Here is a 15,255-nt window from a genome sequence, read left to right on the forward strand (position 1 = left end):
CTTCTGGAAGAGGCCAGGCATCACCAACTTGTCATGGCTATGCTGTTTTTAGCTGCCTGATTGCTTTTCCCCCTTCAAAAATAAACAGAAATTATCTGGAGGAGAGAAGGAGATTTGTTTTCAAACTAAACCAATATCTCCAAATCTCTGCCATCTGCAATCTCCCACTGCAGCAGGGTAAGGGAGCAATGCTCAGGCTGTGCCCAGCAGGCTCCAAAAGCTGGGTCGGTACAGATCCAGGTGAGACACTGGGCTCTCTGCCCATCCCATCCCCTCATCTCCACCAGCCCTGGACCAGACTGTGAGAGGAAAATCCTGCAAGAAAACCTGCCCTGAGCTCACCCCTGCCAGCAGCACGCCCTCTATTTGACCAAATACTCGGCCTTTTGAAGCATTTCCCAAGTTCTGAAGTGTTCACCTTCACAATCATTTTGGCCAGTGTAAAAATCTCATTTTAACTCTCATAGGAGCCCAGAACAACAACTGAATCTAAAATTAAGCCATTTTCCCTCCTCACAGAGCAAAAAAGAGCTCAAGTGTAATAGTCCTGCTCAGCCCAGAGTGGCTCATTGAGCTTTAGAACCACGTTGTGCCATGGCTGGGGCTGTCCACGGACATCCACCACCCTGGAACTGGGATAGGTGGTTTGATGTGCAACCCTTGTGTCTGCTTGGGAGAGGAGGCCAAGGAGAGATTAATAAAAAAGCCACAAAGGGAAATCAGCCACTAAACTCCTGCCAAAAGCCACAGGGAACTGGGTGATTAATGCTTTGAAAATCCTCCTTACCAATCAGGGGCTATTCTAAGGACCAAGATAGGTTCAAAACACCCACAATTAGAGGGAAATTTGTATTCAGTTATTGGGGAAGCAGGTTTGTACTTGCTGAAAGCTCAGAAAATTATCTCTTTTTACTGTTCTTGTATTACTTCCTTTCTTTTTCCTTGGAAAATGGGCCCATTTTGAACAGCAGCAACTCATTGTTCCAGGATGGAGCAATATGAAAGAACATCACTGCTCCCATTTCACAGGGACCACAACAGGAGGCACCAAGGGCTCTGAGGGCACCTTTCCTGCAGTGGGAGAGAGGATTACATCCTGGGAACACAGAGCCCCTGTTCCAGCCATAGCTAATAAATAATACTCTCACATATGTAGGCAGCAGGTACAGAATCCTGGCAGGAGTCCTGCTGTGGTAATGCCCAAGTGTGACAGGAAACCTGAACTATCATTTAACTTGGGATGTAGAAGCAACAGGTCCCCACTTCAGTGCAATATTCCAACAAGTTTGGTAAAAACACCAGGGCCTGCTTGAAAATAATTTTGCCTGTCTCTACTAAAAAAAACCCCAAAAAAAAGACCTTTTGAAGTTTGTGCATGTGATGTGAGTTCATTTTTCTCAAAGGGGCAACATGACAGCTGTGCTGGAGATAATCAAGATACCCCGGGGCAAATATGTTTTAATGCTGCGACGGTGGGGATGTTTATCTGCTTCCCTGTTACAGGCACATATTTCTTGGCAAAATCTTTGCTAATAAGGAACAAGGGATATCATCATTTCTTTGGAGAATATTTTATAGGGTTTTTTTCTGCTGTTTGAAACAACAGCACCCTACTCCATGTGAAGCAACTGGTACTACAATTATAAGCTACATTAGGTAGAGAAAAGGAAGCTTTGCAGACACTCCTGCCTCATACAAACTGAAGAACAAGCATGACAGCAGGCACTGCTACAGAAGGCACTCTGATTTCTCTGCCTGATTTTCTTTGGTGTCTCCAGAGTGGCCCCTGACTACCTCACATCTGGCAAATTACTAGTGTTCCCCAAATCCCAGGTAAGGGTGAGGGAGTGCCCCTGGTAAGATGGAAAATCTGAAGCACAGAGAAGCCAGGAATTTATTCACAGAAAATATGTTCCAGAAACAGATACTCAACCTCAGATTGGTTTTTCCACTATGTTATTTTTTTCTGTTGGCACACTGCAGCTTGCTGTTGGTTCACAAATATGTATGAGTGTGTCCTCCATGAAACCTGAACATTCAAGGTCTGTTTGGAGCAGGCCTTGCTCAGGACATTCTTGTCCTGAGGCGTGACCGTAGCTTGGGCTGCTACAACATCAAAAATGCAATGGACTTTAGTACAGCACACCCCACTGTGAGCTACTCCTTAAGCCTAAAAGCTTACCCAATAATTATTAAAGTCATTAAAAGAAGAAAGTACATAATGAAATGCGTTTTCCTGATACCCCAGAGCAGATCAGCAAAGAAAAGGTTTGGGCATTCTGGCAGCTCATGAGCACGGTAGAGCTGAGGGCAGAACTGCCATCCATCCACTCCCTGCACACATGTGCTCCTGGTGCCAAATGCACATGGTCCTGCACTGCTTCTTACACTTTTCCTTCTCCAGCTCCATGAGACCTACTTGAACCCTTGATCCCTTCTCATTGTGGTCTCGCAGAGAGAGAAACTGGGAGAACACGGGTCAGTGGGATTGTGCCTGAGTGATGTGCTGGGGAACAGGGAGGGGGGAGCACCCAGCCCTGCCACTGTAACCCCCCTTCCTCCCCATCCCTTCCCAGCTGCACGAGTTCAAAATCAGCCTTAGCAAGTCAGCATGGTAGAATATAAAGCAGAGCAGTATCAGCTTCAGCAAAAGGCCTACAGCACACAGCAAAGCACCAAGGGCACAGAATCCTACCAGCACACCTCACCTGCTCCAGTGGCCTGTGACTTCCAGATCCAAAGCCCCAACCAGCCCCAAGGGCTTCCAGCTCTCTTCCTTTCTCCCTGAAGGGTGCCCACAGCAGCACAGAATGCAAGATCCAGCCAGTGCTGTTTTACATTCAATTTGTAAATTGACTACTCAAGGCAGAGGAGAATCAGCTTTCTTTAGCAACCAAAGGTGAAGTGATGCTCCATTTCCCGGTGTGCAGCCTCCTTCTCTTAAAGCTGCCCACGCCACACAAGCCTGCTCCTTCCCATGAAGGAGATTACACATTCCCACATCACAACCTGCACTGCCTCAACACAGCACCAGATTTCCTGCAAGAGAGAAGGGGAGCGAAATAAGGACCTTGTGATGAAAGGTTCATGCTCTCAGTCTTCCCTCCCAGGTCTGAGCTCAGACTTTGTGCCTGACACAGTCTGGCTTTATATTCAGGTCACTCAGTCATTCTTCTCACATGTACATCAGGTGCTCCTGGAAAATGTGGCCATTATCCATCAAGTCCTTAGCTTCAGTCAGCTTCCAGAGGAAGAGTAATAGATGCACTTGTGTTGTCACATCATTGTCCGAAATGTCAGGGTAAAAAGCCCTCAGCATTAACAACTCCCTAAGGAAATCAGCTCTTTTAAAAAAAGTAGAACGGAGAGAAAAAAAAGAAGGAGAGGGACAGAAGAAAAGTGCAGAGCTTCCTTTTTCATCAGTGATGACTTGCACAGGAAAGTGCCCTGACCTGCTGCATGCCAGCCAAGCACCCACACTGGTATCTGACTTCCACTTAGATTTACATTTTGTCTGGATAAAGCAACAAGTGAGCATGTTGGTTTTAATTCTCAGGATCCAGGAATGGTCTTCTCTTTGGACATCATACATTAAAAGAGATGTATCAGTTTGAAGGGTGAAAGTAATCTCGTCCCAGGGCACCTGCATTGAGATTCAAGCAGTGTGGAGAGGTGATAGTATCAGGCAGTGTAAATCTTTACAGACAGTAAAGGGAAAGGGGGAAAAACAGAAAAGAGAAAGATGAAATCAAAGATGACAAGAAGCAGTAGTCAAAGTTAGGAGGAAGAGGAGGTCAGGCACCCAAACTAAGCAAGGTGACACGGTGATATTTTCCTGGTGTGGTCAATCTCTGTGATCTGCTTGTAAAGGATTTGCTAAAGTTAAGTGACAACTACGTAAAGCTTCAAAGCTTTTTAAAGCAGGTAAAACACAGGCATGAACAAAGATATTTCTGTGCTGAAATCTCAGGAAGAAAAGGAAAGTGAAATGAGAGGCAAAGCATACCCTGTCCTGAACATTCCGAAGCTGAATTTTTGACCTCTACTCACCAATTCCTAAATAACCCCCTGACCTGGGACTACAAACCCTGCAGAGGAGTTGCTGCCATTTCTGGAAAGCTTATAAAACTTATGGCACATATTTTTGCATTTTCAGCTGCAAGCACACAATATCAAAACCTCAAATGACAAAGATAAGGTGCAGTAAATCCAAGAGTGCTTTGTCCTCATCTCCTCAAGTACCCCTTTTACACAACCCCTCATCACAGCACAGTCTATACAGCCAAGAAAGATGCTCATAAAAAATAGGGAATTAAGCCAAAGTTAGACAAGACCACAAGAATCTCTCTCAGAGATAAGAACACCAGTTGTCACCTGCCCCAGATACATCCCTTCCCTCTTCAGACTCCAACAGGAGAGGCATGGCCACACTCTCAGCATTACATCTTACCTCCAGCTCCTTAATTGGGCTTGTGGATTACTAATAAGTAATTGATACACAGGAAATGAATGTCAAGCCACCACTGTGTGTGCTTCTGCATACAAATACGGGCAGCTGAATGCGCAGCAGCAGCAAACGCTGCAGTCCTGCCATTCCTGTGGCATTTCCAGTAGGAACGTGCTCAAAATACCTCAGCATAAAGTGTTTCACTTTGTACAAATGATGCTGCTGTGATTGCTCAATGCCTTTTCAGTGAGGAAACTGCAGAGGGCTGAGGGGGTCAGATAAAACCCAAAGATAACATGTTATGCAGACACTGCTCTGGATGAATATCAGGAGAAGAGAGAGACTTTAAGGGGCAACACAATAAGAAATCAAGATAAAGATTTATTTTGCGGCACACAAAGCCAAGTACACAGCTCTCCACGCATTCAGTCTTCAGGAACAATCTTCCTATTTTTTCTCTGAGAGCCAAAAGAAGTCCCCAAAATAATCTCAGTGCACAGTCTAAATTCGTACTTAATGCCAACTTTGTATCAAATTCCTCCACAGAGTAAGATGCAGCGCTGTAAATAGGCTCATTTTCATTATTTTATCAAATTGCCTTAACTTTCTCTCTGCAGCATCCTCCAGGGCTGGCAACACCGAGACGTGCAGGAAATGTAAATCGCTCCCCTTTTGATATGATAACCGTGGCAGTGAATGCATCCCAGGAATCAGCTCAGGATTATAGCTGAGAACTCGCTGAAAGCACTTGGCTGTGGCGTGGTGCCAGCAGGGGAAACTTCAGCCGGCAGGTCAGTGTGACGTGGGCTCAGGGCTTGGGAAGCAGGAGCAATGTGCAACACCCAGCTACCTGGGGCTGCACAAACCCCAAAGCCAGCAGCCTCAGGGTCCATCTGGAATTAAAAGATGCCAACAGGTGCTAAAAACAAGTGTGTATTTATGTATGCAAATATATGGGGGAGCTCAATTAAATATGAATAAGCACCTAGGAAAGCAACAGCCAGAGGCTGTAAGATAAAATCTACCTGCCAGACAAATACAGATGTGTGTGTATATATATATATATATATAAACAACCAAAAAAAAAATTTCATTTCCTGCGCTGACCTATTTGTGGTTACAGAACATGATGACAATAATTATAATCATGTATCTTTCATTTAAATAATGTTTTCAGTTTCAAAGATTCAGAGGATGTTAGAATGCAAATAAAGATAATCAGGACGTGAAAATAATTGTTTTCCTAATGCTTTATTTTTCATGTGCAAATGCCACTGATAACAGCTCCCAGCATTAACCCTGGGCCAGAACCCCGTGGAATTTGGTAGTGCTAAACACTAAAAGAAAAAGCTATCTGAACCCTAAGGAATTTGCAGATCTCACAGCAAAGAGACAGCAGATGGATATAGACAGAAATAATCAAGAGGTAGTAGTTAACAAGGCAGGAGTTAGTCTCAGCAAACCAAATCCCTGATTGCTGTGAGCCTTGTACAGGCACCACAACAAAGAGGAGTTTTGATCACTGATGCCCCGCAACACACGAAGCTCAGCACATCCTTCATCTCCACCGCTGTGCTCCATCTGCTGCCTCCACACTGGCTGGCAATCCGTGCCTCCTCCTCCCCACTGCACTCAGATTTTTCACACAGAAGCTCCCTGGGCCAAGGGCTGTCATGTATGACCTCACTCCCCAGCACTGAGCATAGCAGGGCTCAAACTAGGGACACAGAGACAGATAAAACCATTTAGGGAAAAAACTGATGATAATTCTTATCAATAACTAGTCCAACAGAGTATGAGCATGTATGCACACAAGCCTAAGGGCAAAACTCAGGCACACAAGCTCCATGTAAAACAACAGACACATCTGAGCACCTTGTGATGGTTCTCACTGAGTCCACACTCCTCTTGCTCTCAGTATGAACCTTGCAGGGCAGAGGAAGAGCAGCTGGCACACTATGAGCTTGTGAAACTGAGACACACCATCAGGAAATGCAAGTACTATACTCAATCTCAGCTGGAATCTCCAGAGGCACCACACTACACACCACAGTAATCAGAACTAGCCTAACAGACTGATAGCTGGGTGGTTATGACAAACAAGTGCCACAAAAATATTTAAAATGTGCTCAAGTAGTTCTTTGTAACAGAGATAATGTCTGCAGGATACAGCATTCATGCCAGGAGGTTTTGTTTCAGCACTTTTGACTCAGTGACCTGCTTATTACAACACCTTTCAGACTAACTTTAAGGCAATGAAATACTTCATTTGTGTAACCAAACCTGTCTTTCATTACACAAGACCATTCTGCATGACTTTCAGGTTCTTAAATTAAATGCTTAAAAGTCATGAGGTGAGGAAATAAAAGCTCTACAGCACCAATCCACCCCTTCTTCATGCCCAGCCAGACCTGCATTGCAGGGAAGTGCTGCTCTTCCAGCCTCCACTTCCACAATGTACTCCAAGGATTAAACAGCAGATATATATTTTTATTATGTTGTGTCTGTTTGTTTGTTTCTTGCACATTATTTTTTCCTCCGTGGGCATCTCCCAAAAATCAAAAGCACCAAGCAAGAAATACGGTTTACAGTCCGAGTTCACGGAGCCTTCACTCTGCAGTTAGGCGTGTTCCACAGCTAGGAATTACATTATGTTTCCAGTAAGACACAGTGAAATGCAGGCTAGGAAGGCAGCCCCTACATAAAGACATGTTCAACAGGGCACCAGCTTCCACTTCCATGCTTTAATGTCCAACATGACCTGTTTTCCTCTGCAATTCAAACCTCAAAAGTGGAAAAGAAATGGCATGTAAATGGACTTTGCTTGCACTTTAAAACGCTGTTAGCAAATCTTAATCTCTTTAAGTCTGGCCATTTAAAATCAGGCCTATTTAACTTGCAAAGGTAGGTCAGCTTTTATTGATCACCCCTAATGCACTCTTAAAAAATGAGAGCAGTGAGATACACAGCTCAGTTGATGAAGGCTCACTGGAAAAATATCTGGCAATATTTACAGCCTTCAAGCTATGCTGTTGTAAATGTGATTTCCATATTCCCCAGAATGCAGACTACAGGCTTGCCAGTTCACACTGCAAAGGGAAAAGAAAAGCCCTGCCACAGAGGAGGTGGATTACTCTTTGCATTGATTGAAACCACAACTATAAACTTCTAGAATACAGGCACAGCAGCCCAAGCCCATTTAGCTCTCAGTTATCATTCCTCAATCTTTCTTCAGTGCAGTATTTTGAGCCTGGATCTCCTACTCAAGAGTCCATGCTATGCCCTGAATTTTGAACAAACAACAAAACAAACAAAAGGGTTTTGTTACAAACAACTGATGACATTTTTCCAGCTGCTATAGAAATAAGGTGGGTTATTGTTACTTATACTATGGCATCACCTAGAGGTGCTCATAATTAATCAGAGTTTCTTCTACACCTCTCAGAGAAGGACCAGAGGAGAAGCAAGTTTTACTAAGGAAGTGCAGCATTTTCCACCCACATGGACGAGCTCAGATCAGACACACTGCAAGGTCTAGATAGTTCTACTTGACACAGTTTTTTGCTTCCCTACTCTGGCTATTTGTGAAGGATTTCACTCTTGAACTACCATTCAGAGAAATGAAAAGTATTTCTCCATGCAAAACTAAACATGATTTTCCCTTTTTTATTTTTCATGCCATGCTGAAATAAAAACACAATAGGTTTCTAACTGAAACCTGATATATCATCCTACTGCAACTATAAAATAGTCTTTTTTTTTGGCATGAGAGAGATTCTAAATGTATTTACAGATACGTAAAAAACCACTGCAGTTAATACACAAGGACAGAGGATTTCCAGGGTTACTTCTACTGCAGACTTCTTGTGCAACTCAGACAAGTTCCTTAATCAACCTTTCCTCCTCCACCTAATGAACACATGAGCTGCAGAAATGGATCACTGCCTAGGACATGCTCTGGAGCTACACTGTCAAATAGAAGACCTAAATAGGATAAATCCCCATCAACGACTTGAGGCAATTATCAAATGTTTATTAGCCTCCAAAGTGAAGGCTAATAAACCTGCTTATTTTAGCAGATAAAGTCAAATTACCTTGACTGAAGTTGGTAAGTGTTCCAAGATTAACAGCTCTGGCCTCATATGCTTTTAGTTATTGGTGATGAAGTGTCAGCTCAAAAAAAACTGAAAAATACTTCCTAGTTATTTAGGCAATGTGAAAATTGGGCAGTTCTTTTCCAGGAAACATGGCCTGCCTGACAGGTTTTAAATGAAGAAAAGTGGTATTATTACAATTATCATTAGAAGAAGATGTCCCTCATCAAAATGTGTCTGGATTTTAATTGACAAGGTCCAGGTTAATTCTGTGAAAATGCCAATGAAAGCAAAGCCTGTGGCTCAAACTAATTGTCAGCACTGAGCCACCTCCACCTCTAACCCACCACAGATTTATCACTCTCTGCAGACTGTACTCATGACAAGAAACGTTTGAATTAATCATTAACAACCAGAAATTCCTCCCAGACAGAAAGCAAGCAGAGTGCAGGGATGCCCACCCCCTGTGCCCGTGCTCCTGAGCCAAGGACAGGTGCCAACAAGCCTTCCTAAGCAGAAAGACTTTTGTTGTTGTTGTTTTGCCCCCTTTCAAGAGCACTCCAAGGGGAAACTTGCAGTGATCCTCTGTGTTTTGGTGTCACCCCTGGGGACAGCACAAGAGTGCAGAGAAGGACTCACAACCTCCCTACTCCAGTCATGAACTCAAGGACACTTTGGGAGGTGTCACCCCACAGTGCCAGTCAAGCACCACCTCTCCCACCCAATCTAACATATAAAATGCAAAAGGGTTTGTAGAAAACTTCTGGAACTACCTTTATTATATTAATATTTCCTCTTCCTCTTCATTGTATTTATACTTCCAGCATGGTGGTGCAGACACACCAGAATATGACTGAGCAGAAGGAGAGAAGGTGACAACCATCAATACCTGACACAGGCACAAGGACTTCCAGGGAAATGGCACAGTCCTAACCCTCATGGGTGCTTTTTCATTCAGAATGCTTTGATTTTCAGCTTCTCCATCCACGTGGGTGATGGCATCACAAAACAGCTTGAGTGCACATCAATTTGATGCTTGCTCAAGCCCAAGTCTTTATACAACATCTAACATAAAACTGAAGTGTTCCTTCTCACATGGCATTGAGACTGGAAAGCACAGCAGTACTGGGAAGAAAGGAAGAGAGGAATCTCCACAAAGGTCAGGGACCACTTCCTGAGGTGGACAAAAAGGCATCTGGCCACTCATGTCAAAGGCACCAAGCTTGTCTGGAGAGATATAAATGGAGCTACCTTACCCCAACTAACAGAGAGAGAGAAAAAAAATACAAAAGGTAAAAAAGATTCTCCCTGTTTTTTCCTGGACAGCCAGGAGTAAAAAACAGATGGTATTTGGTGTTGTGAAGGAGTAAGACACAAGTTTGTTTAGAGGAGGCCAGTGCTCTGGGGTCTCTGCTGGCCCCTTCCCAGTAACTGGAAGGCAAAGACTGAAGGGGTGTCAGCCATAAACAGAAATCCTGCTCACTTCATTGCCCCTTTTACCCTCGAGGTGAAAGGCTCCTTCCATTTGCCTACAGCAACCCTGCCTGTTTGGTTTTGCTGTTATCTACATATTCACCACAGAAAGTGGGAGCTGGAAAGTTCCCATTAAACGATGCCAACAAGAACTCTCCATTCACAGCTAACGCTTGGCTGCACACATTCCCTCGTATTTCCAAACATTTTCAGTATGTTTTAGCTTCCCTTCATTAGACATTCACAATTATTTGCAGCACATCTAAACCTGTGCAATGGCTTTGTGCTTCCAAATACATTCCCCTGGCTGCAAAAAATCAGCATGACAGCACTAGAAAGAAAGTAGAATTTATGTCAATCAGGAGGCAGAGCTCAGGAAGAGGATGAGGCTCACACCATCATGATTTCAGTCAGTGACTTCCACCAGGCAGCAATTTTGGCCCTTTACAAAATCCTCAGTATTTCTTAGAGATCTTCCCTCAGTTAACCATTAAATTAGTCAGCAACTGTGACAACTAATTTTGTAATAAAAATGTACAAAGTGAAGACTTCTGCTACTTTAACTGAAAACTTGAGCAGTCAAAAGGGTTCTTCTGGTCTGAAGAGACACTGTTATAGAGAAAAGTATTTCCATAACACCTCACACCTGTTACTGTTGTGTTTCCACCACACCCTTCAATACCCTTTGAACTAAATAAAGGCTTCATCGAGGAAAGTTACACCAAGTGCTCATTTCTTCAGCTCAGCACCAAACAGCCACTTAAAATTTGTCAGGGTATTCCAAAACCCTCCCTCTTTCAGACTCTTCCATGTATCCTAAAGGGCTCCCTAAGGAAGGGCATCTCTGGCACTTAGACTGGGCTGCGCTGGCTCTGCAGGGCTCAGCTCAAGGTAGTGGGAGCCAATCTTCAATTATGAGACCAGAACAGCTCCTGAACTGCCCACGGTGCTGGGGCTTGCAGAAAATGCCTCTGTGATCATTAAGACAGAGGTTGTCCAGGGACAGGGCTGCTCCTTTGGGTAATTACATTCCCAGGGCTGCCTTGTGCCTGTCAAACTCCCTCCTTCCATGGACAAGGCCAGCTTTTGAGGATCATTATGAAGTAAATATGTCATCCTGAAGGATGAAAATATAAAAAGCTGCAGCTCCTGTAAACCCGAATGTTACCAGGACACCACTACACTGGAACACAAAAATGTTGCTCCTTGACTGCAGAGGGGACACTTCCCCAGCACACACAAATCTTTATCAACTTGGATGCACAATTAAGCTAAACATTCCTCCAACAAAAGGTAAAAAATTACTCCTTGGGTGGTGTCACAGCTGAAAGCAGAGCAGTAAAGCCTCAAGAGCATCCTGAGTGATCAGTCCCGTAAGAGACATTCTGCACTAAGCTTTGTTCTGGCAGCATTCCCACTATGTGAGGAAGGAAATGCACAGCTGGATGTAAAGCTTGCAATGCAGAACTGCCTTAACTACATGGCAGGAGGATGGCAGCTCATAAGTAATTTTCCACATCAACTGTTGGCTGCCCTCCTCTTCCTCTCTGCTAGGCTGCAAACTGTCAGTGGATACTTATCCAGAAAGCACAGAGAAAAAAAGCATTACTATTATTAGCTAGTATTTTACAGGGCATGCTAGCCAAAAATCAGAGGTAAGTGAGCCTGGACAGAGTGAGAGCAGTACCAGTGCAAAGGCAGCCCTGCCAGAAGCTGCTTGTCCTCTGAGAGATGCAAAACCAAAGGGAATAGAAAAGCAGGACAAAGAGAGCAAAACAGATAGGAGAGAATTGCAAGGAGACAGAGAAAATCTGTTCTCAGACCAAGGTTTTGAGCCAGCTAATTTCAAAATACCTGCAACCCAAAGAAACACGGGCCCTTTTCCACCCTGGCTGGGCTCTGCCTAAGACGTGGCCCATGGGCTGCCAAGCAGCAGCTCTGCAGAGGACAAGGAGCTCCAAACTGCTTTGGCTTCTGAGAGAAAGAATGTGTGCTGCACTCAGAGCCAGCATTTCCCTCGCCTCAGTCTCCAGGTCTCTGCACGACCGGAGTGCAGAGTTATTACAAGGAGGCTGCTGCTCCTTGCAGGGGAAAGGTCTCCAGAAGAAAACAAACCCCAACTTCATCAGGCTCTCTGAAGCACCACTACAAACATCAGAGGGCAGAAGGCAGCACCACAAGCTGCCAGCCCAGGAGCAAGGCCATTTGAATGACTTCACAAAGACCCACTGACTTCTCAGCACTTCAGCAGAACAGGTAAAGGACTATTATATTTCTGTTCTGTGATTGGTATCTTAAGAATCTCATGTTAGTATTGGAGTTTCGTATTTTCTTTCAGAAATTCAACTCAGTTCTGCCGTTGCTATCACCTCTTTAATTCATTTTACAACAAGATATTTGTTATCAGAAATTGTGCTTTGATATGTGTCAGGTTGATGGATTCAATAAAAGCCCTGTGAGGAGAAGCTGAGTGAATGGGGCTGCAGAAGGGGCATCATCAAGGGAATTGATACCTTAACAGCCAGTCTGCTGATCTTGCAACAAAAACATGCAAATATTATAGCTGTTCCATATCCTCACACTGGCAAAACAGTCCAGAGGAACATTAGAAAACTTTTGCATAAATGTTACTCATGCAAACAAGCTCAGCCTGCTCACTGGTAAAAAACATATGTAAAACATGATCCTGCATGCTGTCCTCTTGTCCTGTTTGGTGTGCAAAATTCAATCCAGGGGAACAAAGGCTTTAATCAAAATACAGCTTTTAATTTAATTTTGGGAATTCAAGATGCAATCCTGCGATGCTCCAACCAAAATTTTCCCACAATAAAGTTGGAGGACAATTTTACTAACAAATTTTCAGACACAGCCACCTGTACCCCTCAGCAAAGACACTGAAAAGTTGCACTAGGGTCTTACTGTGAGAGGCATATAAAATCAGAGGGTTTTTTTTCCTGATTTAATAAATGAAATCATGTAAGAAACAAGAAAAATTTGAAGAAAAAAATAATAAGTTTTTATCAGACCATATAATAGAATGAATGAGAGAGGGAGACCTGCCCACTGCTCTGCTGCAGGTCAAGCAGGGCTTGAAGTCTCTGCTTCACCTGACCAGAGCACCACAGCTGCAACACCACCCCTGCACTGGCCTGGAGCACAAAGAGATTTTTTTAACTGGAACTGATTTACAGAACATCTGGAAAAGGTAAAAAAAATGTGATGTTGAGATTCAACTTTTAGAAAAGAGAAATAATATTACTAGTCTAAACAAAGCAAAGGGAAAATTTCCATAGCAATTAATCTGAAAAAGGTGAATTACATTGAGGATTTATGTTCATGTAATGAAGACAATTAATTGCTATGAGAGCCATAAAACACATTAAATGAACAGGTTTTTTTCCAATTCTACTTGCAAGATAAAATTTATTAACTATGTTTAATGGCTACTTAAAAATTTCTCTTACATATTTATTAAATGTGCCTTTTCAGCCGAACACAGCATTTTACTAACCAGATTCTACAATCTAAAAATGGGCAATTTCAGAAAAAAACTACTGCTCTGCACATCATCTGCAGAATCATTTAAACTAATTCCTCATGCAATAAGATTACCATCAGCACAATTTCATAAGTGTTGCTAAAAGGGCATCTGCTCATCTCACGTGAGCAAACACTCAGCTGCAAAGATGAATGAATTCAGCTCACATCATTTGAACAGATGTTTCAGTTTTCAGTAGAGATAGGGAGGGAAACCTTGAGTCCTGATGTCATTAAGTGTTACTGTAATCACTTAATTAAAACCCTCTCTACTTAGGAGAGCAGGACACATTGAAGAAACTGCATTGGGTGGAAGGAGTAACCTCAGAAAGAGCCATAACTAAATCTTGTGCTCAGCCAGGGCTGCAGATGCAGCTTGTGCACTAAGACTTGCCTGAAAATCAGGGACAGATGTTTGCCACTTAAAAGTGACCTAGAAGTGACTCTGTTTCTTATTCACCATTTACAAAATGGGGATAAGTAGCACTTCTGTCTTACAAGGGCGTTGTGGGAGCAGATAAAATTGATGGCAGTCAAGTACTCTGGTAATCACGAGTCCCCGAGATGAAGAGAATCAATAAGGAAAGGCCTCATCTACTCAAGTGAGCAACAACAGTTTGGCCAAATCTTTATAGTTTAGCACAACCTTCTCAAAGTCCAATGTTCTTCGTAAAGATGAAGTTTCCAGAAGTGTGACATTTAAATAAGAACCAAGTTTTAGATCTGATGGTAACGATGTAAAATGCAAAAGTAAAATCAAAGTCCAACCTAGAGTTTAATTCCTTAACAATAATTTCACACAAATCATTCATATAGACCTAGAGTGAGACTTGGATTGGCTCAGGAATGACAGGGGAGCTCATTTCCTGCCCCCCTACCCAAGGCAGGAGGAACACCACAGTCACACCAACAACCAACATCTCTGGAGCAGATCCTCACCCACCCTGGGACATCCTGGGTACCCATCAAAACTCACACCCTCACTGAAAGGAAGATTTACATAATTCAACTCAGAAATCTCAAATCCAAACAAGGAATAAACAAAACAGCTTTGATTTCTATATTCTAACAGTGCCAAATTTTTCTCTGCGAGAGTCAAGAAGCTCTCTTGATTACAAAATACCTCTCCTACAACCTTCCCTTTTAAGTGTTATAATCACAAGAGCAGTAGCTTGGAAATAAACAGAAGTGAAGAGGATAATAAAGGCAGGAGCAATGTCTAACAAGCTCTTCTTCCAGAAACCAGAGCAGGCAGACAAGCAGAGCTGTGCTGTGCTGTAATGATGGGAACCTTGCCCTGGCAACCGTGTTGTTTGCTTGAAATTCCTGTACAAATTAACAGCACATGCTGTTGGAACAGACCTTTCTTGACCCTCAACATTTAAACGTTAAGCACCCAATTTAAACTATTCCAACCAACTTTTCCCTGCAATTGCCAGACACTGGCAAAGCTCTGCTGGAGCACAAGAGTTAGAGCCCACAATTTCCAGAGCTAACGTGACAAGTCCAACCAGATCAAAAGCAGGAGAAGTAATGTACACTCACCTGCATTGTGATTTATTTTAGAGGCTTTTAAGAAAGTCTTGACTTCTTTTCCCTGCTCCTCCACTGACACCAAGCACAGGTGTTATATTGCTGCTGTACTTTTCTCAGCAAGATTATAGTGCTGGTTCAGTTATATGAAGGAAGTCAATACCCATGTGC

General features: G+C 43.2%; 1 protein-coding gene across 6 annotated transcripts in view; it reads right to left on the reverse strand.

The window, feature by feature from the left end:
- The window catches only part of SGCD (sarcoglycan delta), a 306,318-nt gene that overhangs the window by 178,521 nt on the left and 112,542 nt on the right, over window positions 1-15,255 (reverse strand). The window lies entirely within an intron of this gene.

Source organism: Onychostruthus taczanowskii, unplaced genomic scaffold (assembly GCF_017590055.1).
Source record: "Onychostruthus taczanowskii isolate IOZ18803 unplaced genomic scaffold, ASM1759005v1 scaffold14, whole genome shotgun sequence".
Taxonomy (NCBI): domain Eukaryota; kingdom Metazoa; phylum Chordata; class Aves; order Passeriformes; family Passeridae; genus Onychostruthus; species Onychostruthus taczanowskii.